This window comes from Anomalospiza imberbis, chromosome 5 (assembly GCF_031753505.1).
Source record: "Anomalospiza imberbis isolate Cuckoo-Finch-1a 21T00152 chromosome 5, ASM3175350v1, whole genome shotgun sequence".
NCBI classification, from domain to species: Eukaryota; Metazoa; Chordata; class Aves; order Passeriformes; family Viduidae; genus Anomalospiza; species Anomalospiza imberbis.
The window spans coordinates 37540574-37568539 of record NC_089685.1 but is presented as its reverse complement, the minus strand read 5'-3'; the positions used below and the strand labels follow the sequence as shown (position 1 = coordinate 37568539).

Here is a 27966-nt window from a genome sequence, read left to right as displayed (position 1 = left end):
CAGCCGCTGTTACCCGGGACAGCCGCTGTTACCTGGGACAGCCAGCAGCGCAGGGGACAGCCGCTGTTACCTGGGACAGCCGCTCTTACCTGGGACGGCTGGCAGGGCAGGGGACAGCCGCTGTTACCCGGGACAGCCGCTGTTACCTGGGACAGCCGCTGTTACCTGGGACAGCCGCTGTTACCTGGGACAGCCAGCAGCGCAGGGGACAGCCGCTGTTACCCGGGACAGCCGCTGTTACCTGGGACGGCTGGCAGGGCAGGGGACAGCCGCTGTTACCCGGGACAGCCGCTGTTACCTGGGATGGCTGGCAGCGCAGGGGACAGCCGCTGTTACCTGGGACAGCCGCTGTTACCTGGGATGGCTGGCAGCGCAGGGGACAGCCGCTGTTACCCGGGACAGCCGCTGTTACCTGGGACAGCCGCTGTTACCTGGGATGGCTGGCAGGGCAGGGGACAGCCGCTGTTACCTGGGACAGCCGCTGTTACCTGGGATGGCTGGCAGCGCAGGGGACAGCCGCTGTTCTCTGCCGTGCGGAGCACCGGTCTCAGGAGCACGATAACGGAGCAGACCCGATCCTCCTGTGTTTGTGTGGTCCGAGCCCCATGCCAAAGCCTGATGATTTAACTGCTCACACCACAAACAGGATTCGGCAGGGCAACCCAAGCCCTGGCACAGGCTGCTCACGCTAATAACGGTTTCCCCTAGCATTCCTCAACTGCTCGTCATGCTCCCCTCCAACATAGTAGAGGAAATAAACCCTGATACCCAAATATAGTTATGAACTTCACCTCGATACTTCACACGTAGCTACAAGGAGCACAGTAGAGCTGCTTGGCAGGATCTGCAATGAAGCAAAACACTCTGTAATGTGGTAGCTTCATGAAGTGAGAAAGGGAGAGGATCTCACAGGTTACTGCCTTTTTAGAAAATGTTTAATCATGAACCATGTAATATACATCAGGCAGTGATATAAAGCATCCTCTTTAATACAGAAATGTTACCGCCCACAATTAAGGCCAAATGGGCAATGTCAGATGGGTTTCAGAAGTGCAGTCAGCCTAATGCAATAATAATGCATGACACTTCGTCAGTGTCTTTCACTAGATCAGCTCAGCATACTTTCCAGGCATACATGAGATCACTCCTATTTATTATTTCTGTAGATGTGAGGAAACTAAGGCATACTGGCTCTTTTTTAATGTGGCTCACTCAATGGCAAACAGCTGAGACTACATCCCAGATATTCTGAGTTGAAAATAATTTCTTCTGTGAGCTATTATATCAGGTACTTTTAGAAAAATGCTTGCTGGGAAAATGAATATTCCAAGAATTTGGATACTTCCTGAGTTTTTGTTTGTTTGTTTGCTACAAAATATAGAATCTCAGCTCTTGAAATTGTCCCCTGTTGCTATCAAAAACATGGCTTTCCATATGCCTCTGTCACTCTCTTATGTGCCAGTGCTGCTGGACAGGGAGAACAGCACTTGCTGCCAACTGAGGTACAATAAGACCTTGACAGACTTCCATGCCATTTAGGATCATAGGTTAATTTTCAAGAATATTTAAATAATTTTCCACTATATGAAAAAGATATATGGAATGAACAGACGGAATCCAGTTCTCATCACTTGTCCTTTAAAATATTCTGCAGGAGACAATTGTATCCCCATTCATTAGCATGGCAGACTTAAAATGCTGTCCTCCAATGCTCACTATCATAAACACCTTTGAGGGTGGGGAGGCTTTTTAACAACTCCATTTCCCAAAAGGAATTTGTAGGCAAGACCAAGCTTCTCACAGATTTTTCTTTAGTGCTTATTTTGTGGTAAATAACAGTTGGATAAATGGAAGGAAAATTTATCTATTAAAAAAAAAAAAAAGTTGCTAGCAGTATACCTGGGTTGCAGTATTTCACAGCAATACACAATGCTACTTCTCAGCAGAGCAGTAGTATGTCCTTCATTCTGTTTGGATTATAACAATACATTTCATAATTTTTTTCTTTATGAAAAATAAAGGGAAATGAAACTATTAAATAGCCCCAAGACTAGAATATTAACAGTCAGCAAAAATGCAAATATGGCACTGTTAACTTTATAAAAGGGCTATGTGACTTCTAGTGTAATGTTTTCACTCTACTTAAAATGTTGCCATTGGAAACAAATGATAGTTGATAGCACTTAGGACTTTTCACCCATGGACACTTTTTCAAATTGCCCTTGAAAAAGAAGAGATTGATGAATTGTTTCTGTTGTTGCTGAGTATGTTACAAAATGGGCTATAAACGCTGTATATCTATTTCCTGGGAGGTTGTCCAGTGTGTGGCCTACCCTGGATGCTGAATATCCAACAGAGCCTGCATAACAGTCCCAGAGTCCCTGCAAAGAGGATTTGCCAGAGGAGAGGGCATGACCACAACTTTATTTTGTCTTAGCTGTTCTTGGCTAATAAATTGTGGGTAGCAAAGCATGTGTTAAGAGTGTCCCTGAAGCAGTTTGTATTTATAAAGAGAAGCTGGGCAACACATTGTTTAGTGTTAAATTAGGGTGAGGAAATCAGATTGCAGAGAGATGCCTTTCTCCTTCCCACTGCCTATACATTAAGGAAATCTCAACTGGAAGGCAGGATCTAACCTTTTAAATATTTTCTTATTGAAGGTTATGCCTCTGGGATGCAGAAGAATAATTTATTAGTTTCAGTTTTCCACTTAGCAAGTAAAAAGACTAACACTGAAAACAATGGATCACATTTAGACTGCTGTAAGAGACAGATCAACCATTCAACTTATGTCTTGATTTAATTGGCTATAGAAAATACTCTGCAATTCATTTGCTATGAAGTAAATGTAGGGTCTGGGGGTGGCACTTTTCATAACATTAAGCAAATTACATGAGAAAAATATTTACACAATTAAAAATATATAGCCAGAAAATGAAACTAGAATGACTTAATTTATAGGCAAGATGGAAGCCAATGCACTTTATTTAACAAAATGAAATGAGTATTAACTGACATTTTACTAACCCTGTTTCTGAATCCCACTGAGCAAATGAGAACAATTATGAGTTAAGGAATAGAAACCACTTAGAAGGATACATGCCAATTAACCAAAATGTCAGAATCCCTGTAGTACAATTGTGTTTTGTAAATAGCAGCATGTATCCATCAACACTACTCAGCAGTTTACAGATAAATACACAATTAAACATAACTCCACTAATCCCAGCTAAGAAAATTACTAGAAACAATACTCTTCAACAATCACTGGCAAGCTTTAGGTGACTTACCCAACTTTAAGAGGGCTGTTTTATATTTCCAAGTTCCACTTGCAGTTTGTGATCAAGTCACTGAAGTAACATTAGTACTGGCTTACTGCGCTCCCTTTCTACTTATTTCTTCCCAAACCCCAACTCAGAATTTATTTAACACATATGTTTGTGTCTAATACTCACCAATGGCACAGGAGCAATACTTTTGACGCTTCTGTGCCAGATGGAAGGTAACAGCTTCTTTGAATGTGTATTTGTGTGTGTGTGTGTGTGTTATTTGCATATAAGGTTCACTGAGTAACTTGTATATTGGCCCAGATAAAAATCCAACACTTTATAGAATAAATTCACTTGTTCATACTTTGAAAAAAATCCCACTGATTTGCTTTACAGTTTAATCACATAGTTTTATTTACTGGCTTCAGTCTTGTGCAATAGCAAAAAAATGCCACTGGAAGGAGCCAGATCTTCGTCCTGAAGCTGCAGAGACCCTGAACTGGCAGCTGCTTCTCTACAGGCTTGTGCTGTGGGGAAGTGGAACTTGCCAAGGGAGCAAGAGCACCACAGTTATTAACACTGGCCTCGAGCTTCCTGAATTATCAGGAGACAATATTAAGTGCCACCCGCACAAAGCAATCCTCCAAAGCATTCGACCTTGAGACTTTTTGTTATAAATATGCCATATATTTGTTCATAAACTTTGGAAATATTTCTTAGATATAGATATGCATATATCTAAATATATAGAGATAGAGTCTTTAAAGTGCATTTCAGCATCCATTTAGTGAAAGTACAATAAAATACTGGACCTATTATTCAATGCAGCTTTTACATAAAACATTGATTTAAACTAATATCTTGGATAATTTTATTACAGTAAGGAAGACCAGGATTACCCAAGGAGCATAAGTGTTACACCTAGTGATACCACTAAGAAGGTGTCAACATTTTAGTTCAGATAAGCAGTGTGATTCAGATAAGCAGTTTCCTATCACCTGGGCTCTCTCAACAATCCCCTTCACATTAAGGGGAAAAAAAAAATATATGCTTCAAGAAAGCCATGCTTTAGTTTTCTTGGTAACCAGAGTAACAGAAACCCCATTTGTGTGAATCTCCAGTCTCATGTATATCTTGTCACTGCCAAGATAAGTTTCATGACCAGTCCTGCATTCACTTCATTAAAGAAACCCACAGCGAATAAAGTTACGTTTCCTGTAAAAGGAAAAATTAACTGAATTTGAACAGGTTTCCTTTATGGCTCACCAGTATAACACCACAGATGAATAGACAAGACTTCTACAATCTTAGTAGAAAGCATGAAATAAATAATTTTGAGAACAAAAACATTATTGCTTTGTTGTTGGGTTTTTGTGGGTTTTTTTGTTTGTTTGTTTGTTTTTGTTTTGTTTGTTTGTTTGGGTTTTTTTCACAAGCAAAAAGACACTCTTGCTATAAAACAGACCATTTCTGGGTGAACACCTGCCTTTGCAAATCAGCTCCTCACATGGAGCTGAGAAGATTCCACCATGAAACTACTCCAGATTTTCCATCAAAGCTCATTTTAAGGATTTTTAACTTGGACAGGGAGATTCTTTCCACACTGCAATTTGGCACTAAAGAACCTGGCCCAAGGATCAAAATAACCTTCTTTGCTAGCACTTCTTTTTCAGTATGGAAAGGCAGATTTCTGATACATAAAAATACAAAAATATTAAGACATATATTTGTTCTCTTCTTGTGAGAAAACAGTAGCAAGTAAGACCATAACCAACTTCAAATATAGAGTCTTCAGCACTTTTTGAGGCTTACATAACTAATTTAAATTGTCTAGTTTCCTCTCATGTGGAAGAACAGTTTTACAAATCAAACTAAACAAAATACACTGCTTTCTGAGCTACGTATTTTTTAACAAGATATTTTAACTCCTGGATAGTTTTTCTCTGTGCCTTGATGTTTGTAAGTTGTTTTTCACCAACTCTATGATTTTAATATCAATAATGGTCTTGTACATATTCAGAACATCATTGAGGTGCTATCGGTAACACAATAATGTTGAGTAAGCTAATGATTTGAAGTGTTGTGATCTGAGACCCTTACTGCCATTTATCTCTGTTAAAACAGGCCTTGCTGGTGAATGTGAGAGTTGTAATGGTCATGTGTGCAACTGCTTTGCCTTTTGCTACCTATCTGAAACTTATGAAAATGAAATTATGCTTACACAGATGACAGCCTACACTTACTTCTCTTCAGCTCAAGAAATGCAGTCTTTCAAGGACTTGAAAGACTAAAAATGCAGCTTGGTACAATAGGGATACCACTTCAGGACACTTCTTTTTTTTCCTCTGATCAACACTGAAAGCATTGCCCATAATACATACCTACCCATTCTGATTATAATAATATTTAAATTTGCAATATTTCAGGGAAATTAATTTTATGTATGAAGTAAATCTGTCAGTCAATATTCTTAAACAATGAAGAGGAGAAAATAATCTTATAATTACAACAACAGAAGACTTTTCATCTCAAATGGGAATCAGTGTTCTAATCTTTCTCATTTCTTCATGAAAGATGTGTCTCATGTACACCTTCTGTAACACAACCAGATTTGGAAGGATCCTACAATGGAAAGAAAAAGGTTCTAGATTCCTGTGGCAGCAGCTCTCTGGCCACAAAGAGCAACACAACTTTCCCAGGCCTTTCTGGTAAAGGCTGTGAGAAGACCAGAGAAGAGATTGAGAAAAAATTCTTATCTTCACTTGCTGCACCTGTTATTGTGAACATGTGGAATGTTTTATGGAGATTTGTTTACCAAAGGGTGGTTTCTTAATTAACCAGTGGTGATAGTGTTTGGATTGGAGGACCCATTAGGTCTAACTGTATTGTAACAGTCTATAAAAGCCATGGGTTTCTCAAAATTAAATATAATATAATATAATATAATATAATATAATATAATATAATATAATATAATATAATATAATATAATATTATAATATAATATAATATAATATAATATAATATAATATAATATAATATAATATAATATAATATAATATAATATAATATAATATAATATAATGTAATAATAATTGATCAGCCTTCTGTGAATCATGGAGTCAATGCTAATTATTGCCCATTTGGGGATCGCCTGCTATGAAAGATTCCTACTAAAAATGCTCTTAACACCCTTCCTTTCTGTCCTAAAAGGTGCCTAAATGTGAATGCTTTGGCTACACATCACATGAGAAGAGGCAGGGTGACACAGAGGGGTGACCTTAGGGCATGGGGGTTTTCATTCACTGTTCAATCTGCAGTCTCCTATGCATACATTCTACCAGATTTTGATTCTCCTACACCCTTCTATATGACCACAGCACCATGCAAAATAACTCCAAACATATATGATCCATGACTTGATTTTTTTTTCACCCATGATTTACCTCTAAAGACAATGAAACCCCCTTCTTTTTTTGAGACAAAATGGTGCTTTAGTGTTTGAGGCTTGCTCCCTGGGTCCTCATGACTGTCATACACAGGGCCCTCTTCTTCAGGGGACTGCTTTCCACATCTGTAACTCTTCATTCACTGTCCTATATTTTCATTTAAAATACGCATTCTGGTGATACCATGTCTCTTGGATGACAGACTAGAAATGAAGGATAAAGACTAACTCACTTTAAAGGGCCAGTGCCTGAAAATTTAATTAAATCCATATCTTCCACCTCCCACACATTCACCCCTTGGGACTAAAGGCTTCTGTAAAGGATTAGGAAGGGGATACTCTCATTGCAGCCACATCACTATAGAGAAAATAGTTCAAGATTTGGGAAGTTGTGAGCAGGAAGCAGATGAGGAAGAAAGGGACTCACTGAAAACACAAACAACTCTGCTGGCTAAAGATTATAGCATTTATTTTGGACAGAGGCGATTGTGCTCCAGCCATTCCTTCCAAGAGCCTTTTTGTATTTTGTCCTACTAATGTAAGTATGAAATGGAAATGATCCAGTAGAAGCATCACCATGTCTCCTCTCAAATTAGTCTCTAATGCAGCTGCCTACCACCTTGTGTCCCATCCCATGTCAGCCTCAGTTGTTTTCTTGGACTGTAGTGCTGCTCGGCACTAATGGCACCAGTAGCTCACTCCTCAGGTAGCTCTGAGAATGCTGGCACTCCAGGACAGCCCACACAGCTGTTCAATGATTCACAGGGATATGGAGTATTACTCTGGGGACTTATGTTGACACCCCTCCATTTAGTCTACTTTTTTCAACAAGAAAAATGGGGTTTTTTGGACCTTTTCCCATTAACCTCCTAACTCCCTGATAACATAGGAAAAAAGATAAATTACACATGCTAGCTTTTTTTTTTTTTTTGTTGTTTTTAAAGAAATGCTTATTGCTGATGAATAATAAATATTCCATTCTGAAACGCTGGCAAGGGTTATTTTTTACCCAGCTCTAAATGTTGTTAAAATAGGCAGGTGCTTATTTCACCTGCCCTTTAAATAAACCTTGCTGGCAAGATACTTGACTTTGTGAAGCCAATGCAGCTTCTGAGCATTCTCAGAGGTAAAATTTCATGTCTGTGCAGATCCTTAATGTAAAAACCTGCATTGGCTATGGACAGAACATGAGCACTGCCAAAATTGACAGCTGCTGAGTGGGAGTTCTGAGAATGAGAGTGATGGATATAGACACCTAAATGCAAGAGAGATAGGTCATAGGAACATAAATTCTTTGGGGGAGGAAGGAAGATCATATTTCAGGAATTACTGTACAAAGGATATCCTTTGTTAAAAGTCCAACAATTTCCTACATTATTTAGTGCATAAATATGTAAAAGAATAGTCCTTAAAACAAGTTTTTCCTTAAATTCTTATAGTTGCTCTTGAAGGTCCCTGATAACAGAGGATTGCAGATTTTTAATAGCACTTGCTGAATATCTCTCATTTTGATGTAAGGACAAATGCTTTGGGGGAACTTTCTGAGAACATAAAAAACACTAATGCTTTTTCTTTTTACATTTGGTAACTCAGAGTGGAAAGTCAAGTTTGAAATTTTATGAAACTGGTATATCTCTCAAGTTGCAGTCCCACAGAGAGGTTTCTCAAACATTGCACCAGATGGCTTTGTTCTCACCTTCCCTGGACAGTTTAATGTTACTTCACTATCAGGAATAAAATCCCATACTTACACCAATGCTTCATTTTATGTTACTGTCATTATCTTGTTAAGGGTTATAATGGTATTGGCATTATCTGCCTAATAATTATTCTTGAATAACAGCAGTAAAACTCTTTTAAGTCTCAAGCTCTGATCTGGAGTCTGCTGAACTACTTAAGTTTCATCTGTGTCTCTTTGACCAAAAAAAAAAGATGTTCCATACATTAAAAAAGAATGAAAGTAAGCAAATGGATTCTCTAGTCTGTGGTTTTACAGTAAAAAAAGTCCCATCTCAGCTAGATAGATTAAAGGTTCCTCACCATAATTAATCTTTATATACATATATATAAATAGATATATAAAAATATTTTATATATATAAAAATGTATTGTGTAGATGAATTTACTATATTCCTTCAATTTCTAATCCACAGAAGCATTCTCTTATAAGCAACTGTTTATACCACAGTGCAAAGTAGGTGACTTTGTTACATGTCAAACAAGCTTGCAGGATTTGAATCCCCAAGGAACATCCTAAAACTAAAATATTGCAGTAAAAGATGTATTTTAGCATACAAATGATAAACTGTCTTGTATTGTAAGCCATTAAAAATATTATACCCTAAAAATGGTATTTAAAGTGCTTACAGTGATATCCAGTGGCACAACATATTTCTGTAAATAATTCTCTTAAGAACAATGTATTTAAATTAATTATGTCAGCACGCTCCAAATTCCAATCACACAACAGCTGCAGTGATACAGAGGGCACAGGACAATTCTGCATAATCAGCTTTGAAATGATGCTCAACCAACAAACTGCCCACAGAGTGGGGAACCCATCTGAACGTACCTGACGGAAAGCAAAGGTTACTGAAAAACAATAGCATGTACAATGTATTTGCATAATGTCCATTCTTTGCAAAACAAAATTTACAAGTTTATTGGGCATTCCAGTTTACATGAGAGGCTCACCCATGTCCTTCAGCAGTAGCTAAGTAAAATTTTTTTTTAAAAAGCACAAACCCATAAAACCTACAGTGTGCATTTGGATTGATCGACCCCAAAGACTCAGGAAGCCAAGAATTGAGAAAATTTATTAAAGCCCCAGTTATATAGTATGGTTATCATCTAATTGTTTTAGCTATATATATTTCAGTCACTGAATACACACTATGTAAGCAGAGTTCTGAATAATCTAACAGCTAAATGAACAGCAAAGCCATGTGAAGAGAGGCAACAAAAATTAGGAAAGGCATGATGTTGAAGCACAACTTGTAGAATTGTGCAAATCCTCAGCTATGTACAAACCCCTCTTGGTGCCCTTCATGGGAACAGGCAGTGCAAACACCTCAAAGTAGCTGTGGCATGCTCAGTTTCTTATGTTGTTTTTTCAACTGACCAGACCATCTGACTTTGGCACAAGTTTACCTCTTTCGTGGAAAGCTGTCAGAATCAGAATTTGCAGGGAAACCCAAACACTTCTAAACAAACTTCATGTATTCATTCACTTGAAGTCAGGAGGCAGAACAAAGGCTTAAAGCAACAAACAGGCTTTTTTTTTTTTTTTTTTCCCATTGCCTGTTTTCAATGTTCCTTGAAAGAATTTATAAAGTTACTTTAGTCTGTTCTTTGTTCCTGGCTGGAAGGAACTGGCATCTTTTATCCTGTCACTGTGGCTGTGGAGTTTTTAGAGAGCCATGACAGACACAACACGACCTAGTCCGGGTCCCTAGAAGTAGAAATGCTCTCTTAAGCCCTGATGCAGTTCATGTGGCTCCTGGAGATGCAGGGCCTCTGTATCCACCTCTCCTGTGTAAGCTGATTGAAAGTGCTCCACCCCTTTAAAACAGCAAACTTTCAAAAGTAGTGTTTATCCTATTTTTGTATTTCTCCACCTACAAGCTCCTACTGATGCTTCTGATTTCTAGCACCATCATTTTTAAGCTTTAAGATGCCCTTTAATCTTGCTCTCTACACTCATCTTTGGGAAGAGTAAATTGCTCTCAGCCTGAGAAGGGCAAAGACAGAAAATACTTCCATATCATTACTTCTCCTGTTTTTGCATGAAATATAATTTTTGCCATCAATTCTTGTTATATCCTTGGCAGACCTTGAATCTAGGTCTATCTTGAATCCAGAACTTGAGTGGCTGTCAAAATCTTTGATGGCCTCAAAACATTTTCCTGCAGAACTCTTTTCTGTATAGCAATGTAAACTGACTTACAGTAAATGTTTTTTCAACTACTTTTCACAGATGCCTTAAAAACAGTCCACTGATTCATGTAGTTCTGCTGGATGTTGTGTTGTAAATCTTAAAATAAGGAGGGAATATTTCACACAAATATTGAGAACTAAGGAGGAAAACAGTTATGAAAGAATATATTCTTTCATAAAATATTCTTATATTTTTCATTACTGCTTTTTCCCTTAAGAGAGCAGGTTGATATGTTTTAAGTTGTCTCTCTGAAGACATATCTAAATGAAGAGATAAGGTATATCTGTAAGTGACAGCTAGGCATGGAGTTTTGCTTGGAGCAAAGGCAAATGTAAGGTTTTCAGGGATTCAAATAAATTTGTCAGAATGACTTTGTGAAAATTGTTTTTGTTAAGATGATGAACAAAGATAAATGAGCTGACTAGAAGAAGCAGAGATAAAACTCAGGGTCAGAAAAATCACTGCAGAAAAAAAAAAAAAAAAACAAAATCACAAAATAAGCTGAATAGTATCAATGTACAGAATAATTAAATATTTAATGTTAAGATTGCGGCTAAAACAATCTTGGGATGTAGGCAAGGAGATTGGCCTAGATTATTTAGGTATTTTACCTCTTAAGATAGAAAGTCGTCCTAAGTTCATGTAAGGTAGAAAATGGGATTTAAAAATTTCTCTTTTCTTCCATTGACTAGGAATAACCTACTAAAATCTGATTTTTTTACTAGCTATTCCAGACAAAGGGTTAGGAATGTGCTTCAGGAAATCTGTTTACTAGCAGGACACCCAGTGTCATGACATCAAGTACAAGCAAGATCTTCACTTCCCTCAAGAACATCCAACTGCAGCATATACTGATACAAAAAATAAATAACATCCCTCTCCTCACAAAGGAGTTAAAACACATTCATCTGTTTTCAGCTGGATCTTTCATTACAGTTTCTGGGGTTTGGCCTGCCCCTACCTGTACCATAAGAAAGCAGAAATATCTCCACTAAAGGCAACATATAAACAGAAGAATTGTTGCATTTAGAGTAAGAAGTAGGGCCTGGAGCTAAACAAACAAACAAACTAACCAACCAACCACATCCCCCCTTGGCACTGATGAGCAAATTGAAGTGTTCATCACAGCTTATTGTAAGCTTATGGTACTAATGAGTATCTGATGCTCTGTCGTGTTTGCAGACACTTAGAAAGCTGTCTTGTTTCTATACTGGATCAATTGCTTCAATAATGCCATTCAAAACTTTGTTCTGCCATAATCCTTTTTCATGAGGAATTAGGTGGAATGAACTGCTTTCTCTAACACTGTCATCTTTGCCAGGCATCAAAATCAGTTCAAGGCAGGCAGGAGAAGGCCAGCACTGCCAGAAGCACAGCAAAACCTGAGAAGGGAGCTCTCGGAACAGCGGGTGGCACTGAGGCCACCGGGTGAGTCAGGAAAGCAGGACGTGCTGTGACTAACTCTGGTGGAGAAGGAGTGTCACCTCCCACCCTCACACCATGCGAGTCACTCATCCCACAGCTCAGTGACACAGAGAGTGCAGGAGAGCACTAGCAGCCGGCATTTACACAGGAAGAGACCTATGGAAAAGCAGGGCTGCATCCAACAATGGCACACACTCCCAGCTCAGATCTGTGACCTCTGCTGTTCCCACACCTGAGGGGCTCACAGGAATAAATGCACCAACTAATTGCAACAGGATACATAAAATAATATGTAATATATTAACCTTGCATAACGATGCTGCGATTTGCTTATTTGATTAAATATGTATGTTTAAATTATTTATACTTATATGCATATTCCATACCAGTTTGTCTGATATGGAAATAAATATGGCCAATCACTTAAAGTCATTTAAGAAACAGATATTTTCCTCCAAAATGCAGGCATCTAGCCTGAGGTAGGCATCTAGGCCCCATCGACAGTCGGTACTGAGAGAAACAGGAAGCTGTGAAGCAGTTTAACCCAAGCAGGATGGAAGCCTAATACAAGAAGAATGAACTCCTCTCTGGAGTTAAATTCCTATTTTTTAGAGGACAAAAACTAGTGAGACTAATCCCACATGCAGTGCATGACTATCTTTAAACTCTAATTTTGTGGTTGACTCTGGAGCATCTGGTTGAAAAAGTGGAATAGGAGGGGTCTGTAGAAAAAGTGCATGGCAGACACTCTTCCTCACAGTTTTAGTGAAATCTTTGCTAATTTATCTGGTGATTTCTACTGGAGCAAGACTGAATGGAGTACATCTGTTCTGTATTGACTTGTTTCTGCAAAGGGACAAGGGGAATTTGCAAAGCAGGAGCTCATAGAGATGTAAGCATTCCAGGAGGGCCCCACTCCTGGAATATGAATATGGATAAACACCTGTATCTCACTGTTTCACTATCCCCTTTTGTTCTTCTACCTTTAGAATCAAAAAGTATCCCAGGCCTGGCACATATATTGGTACAAACAAGCTGATCACACATTTGAATAAGTGATCACGTATTTAATAGGAACTGAAGGCTAGAAATAAAAATACAGAAAAAGATTTTGAGAACAGGGTTTCATAATGTGGTGAAACCTCTGTCTAGGGGTTTATCTCACTGAAGGAGGTGATATGGGGAGAGATGTGAGAATGTATATCTAAGCAGCTGCCTAGTAACTTGATAGAGCATAGAAATGCAGTCAATTTCTTCTAGCAAATTCAGTTTATTCCATCTATGGAAATAAAAAATAACTACATATGAGAAATAAAGTAACAGCAGTAATTTACTCTAGAGCTATCCATCCTTTCCATGTAATAATATAAATATGTCAAGCACTATTAATACATTTATATGTCAGTGTACATACTGATGAAAACAATAAATTGCTTTCATTCTCCTCTGATCCTGAGCCAGCTACGTATCAGGCCAATATTTTGGCATTAATTAAAGTTAATTAATTAACTTTAAAAATGCTTTGCCTTGTGCCAGCTGACTAAATTGTCCTACAGTTCTCATGAATTAAGGGGCTGAAGCTGTCTCAAGTTACAGCTGACCTACCAGTAGTCATGGCTCTCCATGGCCCACTAGACTGAGTGTCCCCTGCCAGGACCCTCATCGAATGACAACCATCTTACCTGGTGAAAGTGCTGCCCTGAATCCTCCCAAGTCAGACCTAAACTGTATGTATCATTACTCATCTGGCTAAACAATAAGGCAGTATTACGAGTCTGGCACCGGGGGAAAATAGTGAGGGAAAGGGCCATACTTTGATGTGGTGTTTTGAGTTCCAATTAAACAGTCCACACATACAGAACTAGAGCTGCTGGTGAGCTTCATTTTAATGTAAATTCTTAGTGAGAGAAAGGGAAGGAAATGATCAGTGTGATAAGCTGCGATCAATTCCAATATCAACATCAACTTTTTGAACAAATCAGTAATTTAGTGAGAGAATTGTTCTCAGCCTGGTTTCCTAAAGCATTTGTTTCTAAGCACATATTTAATTTACAAAAGGAAAATCTGCAAAGAGCATTTAAAAATCACCACCTTTGGAGACAAACGGGAATTGCAGGATTCTCACTGTTTGTTAACACTGTGTAAAAGAAAACTACATGCAATTTGTGGTTGTTTCTTGAAAGAATCACTCAAATGTCTAAAGTCAAAACTGGAAGGAGTATGATAAAAGCCAATCTTAAGCAATTGTTAAGCAGCAATCTAGAGTGTTATGGAAGTGGGGTGTTTTCTTGAATTGGATTTTTGGCAGAAAGAATTTGGAAAGTTTTTTTGTTACAAACCGGACTCTATATATAATTTCAATAGCAGGGTGTTTCACATGGAGTAAGAACTATATTGGATTGCTTACAGCCAAGGAGAAGTAGGCTGTGTTGATGTTCACTTACACTGACCACTAAAGCATTTTAGATTGCAGGAAAGAATGGCACTACTATCCCAAGACAAACCAACATGTAACTTCCTCCTGACTTTTGTTGATGAGCAGCTGTAACCCTTTTCTTATCCTCAATTTTCTGTTTAAATCATTGGCATCCCCTCTACAGCAGCAATTCCAGACTCTCAACTTGTTGCCAGACTCTCATTCTCCTGACTGTCTCCATCTTCTCATTCACTATTGCTTCAAGGGCAAATGTTGGTCAAATAATTTGCACTTCAAAGTCTCAGGTGGTTACAAATGTTTATTAACTCTAAAGGGACTCTTTCAAGTGAAGCTTTATGTAAACAAAATATGTGGCATCCATAAGCAGGCCAGAGCCACAGTGTATTCTAAACAGCCAACAGCACGTATTTGCTCTTGCAACTTAAACAAACCAGATATAATTCATTAAATCCTGTTTAAAAATCTATTTTATTTTCAATGTGAAACATTTCTTTTTCCATCACATCAAAATAAGTATTAAATGAGATCATCAGCTTTTTTCCACAAGGCTAAAAGAATTAATAAAAGAACATAAATAGCATATGAAGAAATCTATTACAAACCTCCCAGGACACACTGCAAGTCAGAATCTTTAAGATGATGTTAAAATTTAGAAGAGCACCTGATTCTCTGCTTGGAAAAAGTCAATAAGAATATAGAGCAGCCAAAGAAAGAAAAGACTGTCCCAAACCAGATCAGAATGTGAACCAAGAAATCAGACTCACATCATGAAAGGATCACTGTAAAATCACCTGATCTCTTATTCTGAAGTATCACATAGGAGTGTGTATACCAGGAAACATATTTCATATTTGCATATTGGTGACAGGAATTCAACAGTCTTGCAAGCAAGTAAAAACACTCTGATAGTCAGTATAAGCTATTTGAAGTTTTCTGTTTCAAAAATCTTTCCTGGCTTACATGTGTAGATGCTATCAACTAACAAGGAAGAATGTTTTGCCATTAGGCAGAGGCAGACCCCAGTCTGCTTTGCCTTTTCTGTATTCCTTATTACTATTCCATTGCATACTATTCCATTTGGGATCATTAAAATTTTCCAGGAAAAAATTCTGGAAAAAAATGTGAGAAAAACTACAAACTGGCTGGCTGCTCTACCAACTAAAAATCCTACCTCAGTCTTTGAACTTGTTCACAGGTCTGCCTGTTTATCCTGCTACCAAAGTATACAGTGTAGGATGCTTGAGAGTCTCAAATACCATGGCATATTCAAATACTGAAAAAATATAATTTTATTTTAATTGGTTATGAGGAAATATGTGCTGCACATGTAATAACAGGTGACTTTGTTATTTCTATCAAAATATGATGGAAATCCAAAGAACTGCAGCAATGACTGAGCTGAAAATTCTGCTCTAGAAATACTAGGGATATATTATATTTTTGACCCTCACTTAACTTAGACTCATGAAACTGTAATATCATCAAAATACCTGTCAACTAAGGAGAAAAAACCAAAATGCATTAACCAAAACTGAAAAAAAAAATTTAAAAATAGCATGTGCACATGGGTAAGAAAAGGAACATCTAGTCCCACCCACACCACCAGCTTCACAGTTCAGTAAGAAAACAAATCAGAACAGGGGGAGGAAACTAGGCCACTATGCCAGGAATGTGTTTTTGATGAAAAAAATTAGTCCTGTTTTTTACAATAGCTGCATTCAAACACCTCTCAAAGCAGGCCAGATGTTGGTTGGAGCAAACTAATAACATTCTGTATGTGCTTTTAGCCCACTCTGACTCTCATCCTATCAGCCATTTGTCCCAAAAGCATCCACATTGCATCAATCAGCTCCTGACTGTTGGAGATTCCTCACACAGCTGAAAGGCACATCTCCTTAAGCAGCTGCTGCTGCTACAGCCTTTACTCCTGAGCCTTTCTCATCACTAACAGCACTTGGACCTGGCAGCAAAACAGCTTTAAGGGCAGGACCCATGTCCTGTGCTTGGAAACCTGTGGAACCATCTGAATGTACTCAGCTTGTCCATGCCTTCCCAGAACAGCCTGCACCTTTTAAGCATCAAGGTGTATCATTCATTTTAATTGTGTTGAAGTTGAAGGCAAAGGAAAGCCTGAGCTCCAATGAGAGCAGCTTGCCAGCTCAACTTAGGCAGCCCCTCAGATGCACTGAGCTGACAGAAAAAGGAGAGGTGCTAGGGAGGGAGCACGGCAGCAAACAGAGCCTGGGAGAAGCTCACAGCATTTGGAATGTAGTTGCATCCTATTTTCAAAGTAAAACTTCAGGAACATACGCTAGAATCACTGAAAAAATAGCAACATTGGAGAAAACACATTTGGTGCTGATTATATTATTTCTTTTCTCCCAGCTTACAGAGTCTTACATGAGCTTCAAATACTTTTCTCAGTATATTGTAGTGCAAATCGAGATTTTCAAAATGTTGACAAAAAGAAAAATTCAGTATTTTGTCTCCCAAAGAAGAACAAGTGACAGCCCAAAGTATCTCAGCTTAGTAAGGAGAAGGAAAATTGTTAATGGAACTAAGTCCACTTCTAATATGTGAAATTTACACCAAAAAAAATATTACCTGTCTCTCCCTGTAGCCTGCCCAATCTCTGCAATTCCACCAGCAAGTCCTTTCTTTTTGGCACCTATTACACTCCCCAAATTGCTCTTAGAGCCAGTGCAGCACCACTAATGAAGAGAAACATCTAGAGAGTTTCAACTACTGCACTGCCCCCGAAATGCATTTCAGAAATAACAGCAGCTGTAATGATTTAAACTATAACACTCCCTCATTGCAGAGATTCAAAAATATTCTAGAGCAGCTAAACAAAGTGCTGTGTGTGTTACTAATTAAAGTACTACAGCATCAAGAAGTCCTCCTACACTCCAGGATTTTCAATGCAACTACATAAATAAGGAATAAAAAAGTATTTCTTGCATTAGATAGTGTAATATCCACCTACAAGAGAGGACATTGCAGATTGATAGAAAGACATCTTTAGGAGAACAGCAGACATGCCCACTCTGGAAGTGCAGGTACACTCTAATAAACTCTATCACCCTGGAAGTACTCTTGAAGGGTAAACGTCCTGTCCCTCAGGGAGTGAATCCCAGCTTCCAGCTGCAGTATTTTCATGCTTTGCTGGTACACAAGTACTAATGCACAGGTCAAAGCGCAACAAGATATGGAAGTACTGAGTCAGCTCACTGGGATGGGGTGCCTACCTTGCCATGGACAGCAGCCTTTGGGCATGCATGGGCCACTAACATGGGTGACTAGAGAAGACAACATTCACTGCACATGACCAGCACACTGAACATCAGGTTTTCTTTAGGCATTACACTCAACGTGTTTTAAGACTCAGGTCATGCAGGCTCAGACAGGACTCTATAGCTTACTTGGCCTGCTAAGGAGGCAGTTTTCAGTGTTAATATGATCAATATAAGAAAATGCCAAATGGTTTACATCTTATTTTCTGCACAGTCCAAAAAGTCCTCCTCTTGGTCTGTTGATATTGGAAGGAGGCTACTTCATACCTATTTTGTTGGAACTTAAGTGTATAAAGTATTTCTAGCTAAGAGGCTTCTACTTACGTTTTTTTCTATTTCTCACTAGAATAATCACCATGTATTCTTTAGCACATTAATCTTCTCAAATGATCTGCCCAATCTAATTCATGTTTTGCCTCATTTCTTTTGGATTAATTTTCAACTCTATTTAAATGACATTTTGCCCTTTTGAGAAAGACTGCCCAGATTTTTTACAACCATGCTACTCATCTTTTGAAATTTCACTCTTCAAATTCTCATATCATGTGTGGCTTGGCACTGAAAGTAGTTTAATTATTATTTGAAAATATTGACAGTTGAAACTGGAATAGGATTTGATTCACATCAGTATGTAATCTAATTAAAAATATATCATATTTTACAGTCTGTCACCAAAAAGTAACATACTGGAATTCTGCTGAACACTTTGTTGATCCAATGCCACATAGGCAAGGAGGAAAAGGCAAAAGAACAACAATTGCAGTCCTTCTTAAACAGTAAGCTTCCTGAAAAATAAACTTCTGAAGCTGTTGCATTCTGAGAAAATAGCAGTGAAAATAGCATTCTCTTCCACAGCAGTGGTGCCTGCCCCAGATCTAAATGACCAGCTGGTACACCATCCGAGAAATCACCACCACTGAAGCTGTTTAACAACAACAACAAAAAAGCCCATCAACTCCTTCTTTCTTAAATGAATTATTAGGATGAATTATTTTGTGAAGGCGAGAGCTCAAACTGCCTGGAGAATACAGCTGCCTGAAATTAACTGCTTCAGAAAGACCTACATTCTTTCATAAATTTGTCCTTTTAAGTACTTCCCTTCCCTCCAAAGCAGCTGTTCATCCTTGTAGCTCTTCCATAGTTATGAATTAAGAGACATGCTGTGACTGGTACTTTTGACTTTCTGCCAATAGAAAGAAAACTGTGAAAACTGGATCCTATTTTCCTCCAGCAGGTAGGAGGTGGGAAGTGGAGGTGGGGCCCTGGGCACTGAAGTGAGAGAAATGTGTGTAAAGAGCAGAGGAACAAGAAAAATGCAAAGAACAAAAATGAATCACACTCACTCTTCAGCAAGTGTTAGGCACCAGACAGTAGAAAAGGGCATTTAGAAAATAAAGTAAGAATAGGACAAAAACTGTGATTTAAGTAGTCATAAGGGAGCTTTTATTTCTTTGCAACTCCAACCCTTTCCTTACAAGACACAATCCCAGTGGTGTTTTATGCAGAGACAGCTCTGTTAGCTACCCTATTTTTACACTCTTCTGAATCACTCCTATCTACATGCAGATCCAAATGAATCCCAACAGGGGCCTCAAGATCCTCTTGCAAATGCACAGTTTACAAAAGAAAATATTTGCAATAGTCACACAGTGAATGAGGTTAACTGAAAGGCAAATTATCCACGACTTATGCACAAACATAAATGTAGTAGTCAAAATACTCTGCTGAGTAAAATCAACATCTACCTTTTCTGAGGGGAAAATAAACAGGTTCTGCAGTACCACAAGGTAGTAAAGAAAGTGTGCACGTGTTCTGCTCTCAGTATTTGGCATTAGAGGTTGGTCAATACAGCTGACCATTCGCAAGTGAAGGCAATTTCTATGCAAAGGGGAAAAGTTTTATGATGTTTTGAGCTCTGTAGATGTGTGGCCAAACTGTGAAGGACTGGATTATTTAGTGTGTTAGTAGAGAAATAGCTGGGTGAACCAGAATTATATTTCATTAGGAAACAGTGTCAAGACTATGCCTGAAGCCACTGAAAAATTATCTGTACAATGATTTTTTTTTTTTTTATTGCATTGTTTTCCCTCACAAATTTTAAAAGCAACATGTAGGATTGTAGAATCCTACAAAGCCTAGCTAGGGCTTCAATCTGGTGTTTGGAAAAATCTGCTTGTCCTCCTTGTTCAATTTCAGAATGTTCTTACCACCTTAGCAGAGAAACTACATTGATGGTATAAAGAAGGGTCCTGTGCTTGACAGGTGAGGAGGGGCAACCCCCAAGAGCAGGGACAGGGGCACTTTCCAGAGCAGCAGTGTCAGTTCAGCAAACTGGAATTCTTCAAAGTTCTGTGCTGCTCAGGTGACAGTAGCCAGGCACCATGGGAAGCCACAGTTAATGCCTTCCCAGTCTTTTGTGCCTCAGATAGCCTTCTTGTTTTTTGCAGTTCAGTCTCTAATTCAATAAGGATTCTTAGCAATTTCTTAATTTACCCGAATATCATGGGCTCTGAGGACATTTGTTCTGCCAAATTAGGGTTCCCAAAACTTAGTTTTGACTGTGTCCTTTTCCACTCCTGGTACGACCCTACTATATATGGCTCAGATCAACATTATAACTTAATTCTTACTGGTGGAACTCCTTCTGACCTCTCATCCAAGTTTCAAGACCCCATTTTTTTTTCTCACCCCTTTCTTTAGCCCCAGCTTTCTCATAAACTTGGTTTCTCTTCTCAACAGAGCTCTAAACTACAACCTCTTTATTATTTCATTGATGCTGTTTCCCCCAAATGCCAACCAGGCCTGAGGAAGATATATCCTATTGCTCAGGGCAGAACCTTAATTTTCTCAGTGCCCATGTCCAGTGTTACAGTGACCTCTGGTTGCTGGGAAAAGCAAGCCCAAACACTGGAGTGTGTTCTGTACAAGTATAATTACGGGTAGTTTATTCTCTAATCTCCAATTAGAAAGCTTGTGTGAACTGAGACTTTCCAACGCTCACATCCTGCTCAAATTGCAGAAGACTTTTCACAGGGAAGGAGTGAAGAGCATTTTGCTGACCCTCCAGTATTCCCTTGCCAAATTTGAAGACTGCTCCAAAACAGAAATGTCATAGCTTCATAGTGGAACAGACTCTCCTCATTGTATCCAGCACCATAGTGCCTATCTCCATTTCATCTTCATTATTTTAAATAAATGAAATATGATTAGATTGCTATTCTTTTAAAACTTCTGCTTAAAGCAAATACTTGCCTTGAAAGTATTAGCCCATGTATTCAAACTCGTCAAAGCTATAAACAGCTGAAAACAAGGCCTTGTGATGAACAGAGATGATCCATCACCCTTACATCTTTTAATGTATCTGGTAGATTGGCACTGAATTTCATTGAGCCCTAGAAGTGAGGTCCCTAAATCACTCTGAAAATTTTCTCAGAAGCATTACTTCAGCTTTATTTCTCTTGGGAGGTTTTATGGCTTGTATGGGGAAGGTCGACTATCTCTTCTCTGGAAAAAAAGAGACAGATTACAGGGTTCTTGTCTCCTTTCTGCAGTCTGCTTCAAAGGGTGGCTATCACTAAACTGTAGAGTCAGTGAGAAACTCTAGTCTTTCAGAAAGTCTCTCAGAAACCCCTCATCCCACCATAGCACAGTTGTGTGCAGGACCTCAGTGAGCCTGCATGATCAGATGTCTCACCTCCAGGACCTGACTATTTTACTGCAGCATGTGCATCATCCGTTTGCAGTTACAAATCTCTGCCGGAAAAAGACATGGAGGCAGAATTAAAATCCACAACATACGAACGGCCCAGTGTGCTAATTAGCTGGCTGGAATGAAGAATAATAATAAATAAGCCCTTGAGTCAGAAGCCAGATGTGGCAGAAGCACCCTGCAGCTGCCGGGCAGGCACATCAGCGGCCCAAGTCCAGCCCTCTGAGCTGGAGGTAACTGCACCCCACTTTGCTATGGGGTCTCTGGCACGGACATTATGGCACTCAGAAATGGAGTAACACAGTCCCAAAGTATAATCCATAATTCAGCAATATCATTTTATTAATTGTTTTAAGCATTTAACATGCAGGGTGTGCTGTTTTTTTTCCATGCAAAATGTAAGTTATAATTTTCTGTAACTCCCAGCAGACCACAACTCATATTCTAAAAATACCATTTCTGCAAGTTTCTCAATCAGCTATAAAATAGGCCTATAAATGAAACAATTGCCTAAGTGAAGTAGCCTTCTCTGAAAGGCTCCTTTCTCAAAATATCAATTGTTTTCATAAAGAAAACAACTGCAATAAAAGGTGTTCCCCAGTTACATGAAAGGCACCACAAATTCTGATTTTTCTCTGAATGTAGACTACCTGCAGCATCAAACACTACCTGAAGTAAAAATACATATTATGGGCAACTAAAACATTGTAAAGGTCTGTGTGGGAACTTCAGATTAACATTGGCCTGAGCGGGTAAAGTCACCCTTAAGGAGAAGGAATAAAGACTGGAAAAGGAAGCAGAATTGGGCAAGCATACACTTTAAACTCTTGAAAGCACAAGAGGGTAAAAATAACAGTTTGCAAAAGCCTAACAAATATGTTAGAGGAATTTGGTCTTTACTGGAGAAGTCACTAAAGACATTTGTTATCTGATGTGAAGGCTACTAGGATCTTAATGCACTGTTAGCCACTCTGTGCCATTAACTGACTGACAAGGGATGGGGAGATTCTAACAACAGCGGGGAGCAATTTTTTTCAGAGAAAAACCTGCTGTCATTTCACTTTTGGCATCATTTGTTTTACAATACTCACAGTAACCTCAGTTTAAACAATGCTTAAGCAAAAGCAGGCATGAGACTGTGGCCACAGGAAGGTTTGGGGTTTGTTTTTATTCAAATAGAGCCACCAACACTCAGGCTCAGAGTATTCAGATCTGCTTTCCTGTTATGCTTTTCCTTCGTAATAACTGCTTTTCAGTTTTTAAAAATACAGCAATAAACCCGGAAATTCCATAAAAGCCGTCTTCTTTTATATGAAAGTAAGGGGGGAAAGGGGAACCACAAAACCATATGGAAGTCAATGAAATGCTTTATTTGTTCAGCAGAAAAAGGGGACTGTGTATTTCCTGAATTAAATTTGTTTTCATTGTCCTTTTGTGGCCAACGAGTTTAGAGAGATCATATAACAATGTCATTCTTCATTTGTGATTTTTTTAAAATAAGAGTACCTGTATCCTGCAGGTACAAGGTTTTGCAGCTTAAGCTAACTTCGTAAAATCTGTGCTTCACGTTTACAATGATGTAACCAGAAGAAGACTGGGTGCTGTTGCAATTTTAGCAATGCAGCTCCCATGTAATTCTCCACAGTTGTATAATAAAAATATTAACAGCTGTGTAATTTCTGTTAGCAATTAAAAAATAATTGCTAAGGGAAAGGGTAAAACCAGTCTTGACACACATTTTTTTAATATCCACAAATACAATATGTGTAAGGGGATAATTTTGGGTGGCATTAGATATAGGGCTCTGTTGTAGAAAATCTATCAAGAAAATATTATGTACAGACTTATCCATTACTGCATATTGCAGGTAGCACTGTGATGAAAACTGGAAAAAATCTCAATGCCCTATGTTCTTTCCTTTAATTATTATTCACTGAAGATTGGACATGCAGTGTTCCAGTATTCACCATGTTTAATTTTAAGGTGATTTAAGAGCAATGAGTCACCTTGTGCTTAATGTTTTACCATCCTCCTTTCTAAACCATTGCACTTTCTGCTGCTGATTAAGATTTTTTAAATTGCAGTTAAGCTCTTAGTCCTTTGAGGCTCAAACAACAAAATTTCACATGCAGTCACCAAGTACATTGTTAATTGTTATAAAAATAATATGAACATCAACCAATACCTACTGATATTTAGATATCCATTAGAAAATTCTCTCACAAATGAATGTAGACAGTGCAGTATACCGTAACTAAGCCATATGATCTATAAAAAGTACCTGGGAGAAAAAGAATGACAAATGTTTATCCCAAGGAAAACGCAAAAGGGGAAGAAGAAGTGCTGGGAAGGAAGTTTTGACATGCAGTTTTAATTTACCTGTATGGCATTAAATGGGTATTTTGATGACAGTGCTTGTAGATACTACATAAAAGCAGGCGAGGAACATAAAACAGACTATAATTGATGGAAAGTATGAGGAAGTGATAAAAAATGCTGTTTTGGAATAGAAAGACTCATAGTCAGCATTTTATACAGTGTCTGAAGAGCAAAAGGACATGGCTTTTCATTCTGCACAAAAAGTAAAATAAATCTGTGCTTGATTATTCTCTCTGAACAATACTCTGGCATGGTCTTGAAATACAGAAATAACTGCTTATTAGTAATTTCCAAAGTTGGATTACTTAGTCATTAAATTATCAGTACATCCAAATGAGATCAGATATAAGACTTGTGCATTGCTCTAGTTTTCATACACAATGCAGAAAGAAATGTGAAAGTACAGAATCACCATGTTCTGTTAATATCTCAAGAACATCCCAAGCCAAACCAATTAAATAAAACCATTCAAAGCAGATTAAAAAACTGAGAGCAAATGATAAGAAAAAAATTCATCTAGAGACATCGAATTCACTTTACAGATATACAAATACAAATATCTCAACTGATAACCTCTTCCCACACATTATCTATCTTTGGATACAATCATATAAAAACATATAATAGGCACCTAAGGAAAAGTTACAAGAGTACAAAGCTGGGAACTTCAGACAAGAAACATGATTTACTTCATGAAATGGAATAATTTGATAATTGAAATGTTTTAAACTCTTCTGAAATCTAGAGCAAGTGGGGAGTTTTAAAATAAATAAAAATCCAAACTGAACCATTTGCCAACTTAAAGGGCTTACATTAAGGCATCACAAGGAGATGAATTCTAACAGCTGCCATACATTTGCAATATCTGGGTGCACTGATCACATAACGTGAACTCAAGTATCAGCAAAAGGACACTTATTCTGTGAGCCACACACTTGTTTGAAGAATACTCCATTGCATGGGAAGATCAGCTGAGCAAGGAGGAGGAAAAGGAAAAGGAAGCACATTCAAAATTATTTATGGTCACCATGAAACTTGTCAATTCAGACCTGATTTAGGAGCTCTTCTGGGCTCCTTGCTGATGTTAAGCTTCCAGCAGTATCTGTAGCTCCAGACACAAGTTCCCTTTGTATCACCTCCAAGTGGTCAGCAATCCTACGCCAGCAGAAAATGGCTTGCTCACAAATGTTCTTACCTCTTGCTTCTCTGCTGGGTCCTAGAAACACCATTTTACTATGCATGAATTTTTCAACCGTCATCAAACTCTACCTGGGAAAAAATACTGCAGCACACTCGGTACTCCAAGCTGACTACATAAGCTTATGTGGTATAACTCTTATACTTACAGCCCACTAATCTTTCCCCTTTTACAATCAAGCTGAAAGCTTAATTTAAGTTACTAAAATACTGATATTTTTTCAAATTCTCTTTGTCTTCTCTTAGAAAGATAATTAGACTCAATACGGCTACAATAGATTAATATTAAATACCTATATTGATACAGATAAAAACAGAAAATGAAAGTAAGAATTACTAGAGAGATGGGTAGATGGCTAACATTAAAAATGAGTATGTGATGTGCGGATGGAATTCCTCATGTTCCTTTAGCCTATATAGCAAACAAAGAACATGTAGGAAATTAAACTGTGCCTATTAAGCCAGATAGATGCATGAGGAAACATCAAGGCTTACGTCGCACAATACGGTACAGAATTATGTCTTGATCTATTCATCTCTGTCACCTGCTCCTATAACCCTATTGCCACCATGTGTCTTCTGCAAAATTGGACAGCCATCACCCACCTTGCTGAACAAATGTAATTTAATACAACAGAAACCAGCTTGACAAACAGAGAGAAATGATTACTGAAAAAGTGGGCAAGCTGAATCAATCCAGCTGTCTGGCAAACATCAGTGCTGGCCATAGGCAGCAGAAGAGAACATGTGGTCTTGAGCAGGAAGGGAGGCAGCAGATAAGGAGGGAGCAGGAAAATGTCCTCTTCATTAACAAACATTATTTCTGTTTAGCTTTATCATTAAATGCTATTTTGGGACAATGTTATTTATTTTCTGTTGGTCTTCCGAGCTTCAGACTTACCTCTGAAGCAAGGTCAAGGGTCACAAAAGAGTATAAATTGCTGGTGAATAAAAGCTTATGTCTTCAAAGAATTTTCAGAAAAGCACCAGCAAAGAATGCATTAGGAAAATGAGAACACAGTAAACAGCATGAAACATTTTAAGTAGCAAAGAATCCTGTGAATAAGATTTAAATATTTTGGCTTATACATATGCTTAATCTTCACTGGCACATATTTAAATACAGGCTTTCACAATACAGTGACTATTACTTGTGTGTAAGCTTTAAGCGCACACCTTCTTTCCAGTTAAACTGTGTGAAGAAATACATCTGCTTTACTAGCATGTTGTTATTATTATTTTTTTAAAAGATAGAAAAATCAAATCAAAACCAAAGCTAACAGTAGTAGTTAATGAAACTTCTGTAGACAAATTAGCAACTGAAAGTGGCAAAAATTTTACCTTTCCTGTCCTGATCCTTGCACGATAACATGTAGTCAACACACTTGAGTAAATGTTGTGAAGTGCAGCACAATGAATGCATACTAGCAAGAGGGAACATCTATACGTATCCAAAATGCACACACCAATTAAATGGGGATGCCTCAGGGCCATCTCTAACTCTTTTGTTTATATCTTTTCCACCCAATTGTTCTCTCTCTGGCTCCTCTGTTGGAAAGGATGGGATGTAACCCAACAGATGACTAACTACGTACAATCCAACCCATTTTGTTGCTTAACCCCAATAATTGCCATATGTTATTTCTGAATCTTAAGGACCCTTCTCTGTTTTTTTAAGCCAAACAACAATTTGCACTGAAAGGCATAACCAGCTCCCATGTATAACTGCTTGCAACAATCTAGATGTCTCAGAAACACAATAGTAGAGTTTTGCTCAATGTTTAGTTAAACGTCACTATTTCCAAGCATGCTGAAGTCAATGAGAATTTTTTCAAGGATTTTAATGAGCTTTGAGTAAGACACAACTGGTTTAAGTCACTGACTTCTGTTGATCTGTGGGCTTGATTTGATATTCTGAAAGAAATACCAAAAGTTAGTTAATAAACATATGCCATGTAAACAGTGACGCATCCTAAAACACGATACTCAGCTGGTTTCCGTCTCAAAGCTCAGATTTTAATAACACAGAAGCCAGGTGTATGGCACTGAACCAGACTTACAGTTTCAGATCTAACTTCATTAAAACAGCTCAGTATGTGTTCTATAACAAAGTTATAAAATCTGATATAAGAAGTAGTAATGGCAATCTGAAAAATCCAAAATGTATTTTGCAGGGTTTTGAAAATAATTTTTTCTAGTAGATGGCTTTACAGATGGACCTACCATAAAACCACCATTCTGGTATCCTTATGTCCATTATTATGTGTTTTTGGTAAAACATACCATTGCCATTTGAAATGAGCTATTATTTTTGCACTGTTAAACATGATACAAAATTCTGACTATATGTTTATTATAGCACTGACTTCACCCAAGGTTTATAATTTGACAAGCCTCCAGGGTCACAGATCTACTAAAATTGACTTCATCTTTATACACACACTTAAAAAATGAGCTTTAGGCATCTGTGAAAGCTTTATGCTTCTGACTTCCTGATAGCTTACAACAGAAATAACAACTGTAAGTACCCACCTGCACTGGATGGCTAAATCCATTTTATAATTTGGTTGAACCTTTAAACACACAGAAAAGGTAATGCTTTTGTGCATATTAAATCTTAAAATGCTTTTACTATCATGATTTACATCAAAGAACTGCATGAGGATTCCTGTGGTTATGGCTCCCTGCTCTTTCTGAAAACTTAAACGGGTAAAGAAAATGGTACTAGGAAAGCAATGTTTATAGATAAGATTGTCCATTCATGGCTGTCCCAGTTCCTCCTGTTTGGCAATAAAGTATTTCCAGCAGTATTTTAAAATGGTCCTGCACAGCAAAAGTTAAGGTCTTAACAAAGAAATTGACCACTTGAGAA

General features: G+C 38.1%; 1 protein-coding gene across 13 annotated transcripts in view; it reads right to left on the bottom strand.

Moving 5' to 3' along the window:
- NAV3 (neuron navigator 3) overlaps positions 1–27966 on the bottom strand; it is a 515975-nt gene that overhangs the window by 186477 nt on the left and 301532 nt on the right. The window contains exon 1 of one of the 13 annotated variants that reach the window (XM_068190283.1): positions 17121–17263. The exons of the other annotated variants lie outside the window; for them this stretch is intronic. The gene's annotated coding sequence lies outside the window, so the exon portion shown is untranslated. Of the gene's footprint in view, positions 1–17120; positions 17264–27966 lie in introns of those variants that run through there. 13 annotated transcript variants of the gene reach the window in all.